The sequence below is a fragment of the Schistocerca americana genome, chromosome 9, assembly GCF_021461395.2.
Source record: "Schistocerca americana isolate TAMUIC-IGC-003095 chromosome 9, iqSchAmer2.1, whole genome shotgun sequence".
NCBI lineage: Eukaryota > Metazoa > Arthropoda > Insecta > Orthoptera > Acrididae > Schistocerca > Schistocerca americana.
The window spans coordinates 184,317,738-184,320,329 of record NC_060127.1 but is presented as its reverse complement, the minus strand read 5'-3'; the positions used below and the strand labels follow the sequence as shown (position 1 = coordinate 184,320,329).

At 52.4% G+C, this 2,592-nt stretch overlaps 1 pseudogene; it reads left to right on the top strand.

Annotated features, from left to right (window-relative positions):
• The first annotated feature begins 1,581 nt into the window (after positions 1-1,581).
• LOC124551389 lies at positions 1,582-1,699 on the top strand (annotated as a pseudogene).
• Positions 1,700-2,592: the final 893 nt, after the last annotated feature.

Sequence of the window (2,592 nt, the reverse complement as noted above, 5' to 3'; positions counted from 1 at the left end):
CTGACCAAGAAAACAATTAGAATTTAACAAGTAAAGGAAGCAACGTATCACGAATCACTTAACTTCTAATAAACTGCGATTTCTCGAGAAGACCTGGTGCACGACCCCCCAAAACGCTCTCCCGAACCGTCCGCTGCCAGCCGCTTCAACAACGGACGCAGGAAGGCGCGCTGATCTCTCGTCTCACGGGGTCGCAGCTCGCCCCGGCCAGACCGATGTCGTGGGTTGACTCCTGTTGCTCTCGCGTCGGCCGCGAAGCCACGACCCCTCGCTATACAGCGCGGCCCACTGGACTCACGTGGCGACCTCACATGCGCCGGCGCTCAAGACGGACAAGTCATCTGGTGTCTCACTGCGCGACCGACCAACCGATCGATCCAACCGCCAATGCCCATTGCCTGAGCAAACTCGAGCAGACTGGCGGCCTAACACATACTAGCACTCCGGATGACAGACAAGACATTGACTGCCCCACACTGACCCGGCTGACCAACTGACCAGACTAGTCGACTCCGACTGACGGACTGACTTGGCTGCCCAACTGCCTCCGACTGACTGACTCCCCCTGGCGAGCTCATAGCGCCCCTTAAATGCACGTGAACAGGCAACCTTTCCCCTCTCCCACCAGAGGGAGACACCAAAGCTGTGATTGCCACAGCGGCGCCACTGCCAGAAACGGAGGGCGACTGCTTTACACTACGCGCTGCGGCGCGCTCTTCAAAGGAGCAAATTTTTCCACGGCTCACTGTGATCCCAAACGAAGCTACGCTCGAAGCATTTCAGGACTTTCAGGTAGTCAGTATCAAGTATTGCTTATTGACAAAGCCTGACACGTAAGGAGTGGCCTCATCGTTCATGACCAGATTGTCACACAGATCTGCGTTGTCGTTCATGAGTTCCAACAATTCCCGGCAGAAGTTAGTCTCTTTGAGAGGTCCTCCTCGTTCAGTTCCTGCATTGTCTGAATTTTATATGGATAGTATTGGAGTTCCGTGTTCAGTATTCGCCGTACACTGCGATGTGATACGTCAAGTCACAGCACACGCTTGGGTGCAGAATGCATAGGACTTCAGCTGAAGTCTCCTTCCACTCTCGCACTTCCATCGCTCTTTCACACCATAACACCCGTTTCCTCAAAGTTTTGTATCCACACACATTGGTAGCATGCGTGGTCGACTCGACCCTTGTTCCCATGCTCTCCATCATTCGACCACTGTCACATCCGAGTGTCCCACATATCTCAATGGAGACTACTATGAGACCGCCTTTAAAACCCTACCAGCTGCTGATAACTCTGTCCCAAACGAATAGGCATTATCTCCATTCCCTTCACAGTGGTTACTCAACATATGATGGTGCTCATATCCCTTATACACGACCCAGTCACATAAATGTAACCACAGCCTACTTTCGACGCCAACGTCCGATAATCAGTCACAGACGGCATGTGGCACAAGTAGCGGGGGACGTGCAAAACAGTGCAGTCGTTGTCGTCACGAGGGAACAGAGCGATAGCGGTGGCTTTCGGGGCAAGAGTGGAAGCGTTGTGGAAGCATTTCTGAAACGACTATTTCGTAAACTGCCAACGGCCATGTCGCAGTGGTAACACCGGTTCCCATCAGATCACCGAAGTTAAGCGCTGTCGGGCTGGGCTAGCACTTGGATGGGTGACCATCCGGTCTGCCGGGCGCTGTTGGCAAGCGGGGTGCACTCAGCCCTTGTGAGGCAAACTTAGGAGCTACTTGATTGACAAGTAGCGACTCCGATCTCGCAAACTGACTTACGGCCGGGAGAGCGGTGTGCTGACCACATGCCCCTCCATATCCGTATCCAGTGACGCCTATGGGCTGAAGATGACACGGCGGCCGGTCGGTACGGTTGGGCCTTCCAAAGCCTGTTCGGGAAGAGTTTGGTTTTTAATTTTTGAATTCGCAAACTGTTCGCGTGCTGTCTTGGTGAAGGTTCCAGATTCAACACGCTGTTGGAAGAGAACCACTGGTCATAATGACGTCAAATTTGAACAGCATATTATTGCCTCTGGGGGGACGTCATGCAACAAAACACCAACAATAAAAAAATCACCAGCAGATGGTCCTGTAAGCACACCATAAGACACGCGTGGCACACGGCTGTTCCTCAGTTCACGTCCGAGACGCGCAACTTGGCTGTCTCCACGAAGAATCGTACGCTGCTGGTAGAACTGTTCCACAAGAGCGGTGACTGTGCGCCACCAGCCCTGCAGAAAATTCCAACACTCAAGGTATGAAAATAGGCACTGGTTCTATGTCTGGTAAGGGTCTGCAGAAAATGAATCCAAAATTCGGTTAGAGAGGTTCTTTTGAACTGCAATGTGGCAGAGGAAGGAAAGCAGTTGATCCGACGACTGTCGAATATGTGGCCACAGCATTGCAGGGAGGATCTCCATAGATGCTGTGCAAACATGTCGTGCACTGGCAAATGCCCGAACGCTGGAAATGCCTGCGAATACAGTGCGTGAAATCCTACGCAACATCCTGCATCCCTATCCGTATAAGGTCACCCACGGTGCATGAAATCGTACACAACATCCTGCATCCCTATCCGTATAAGGTC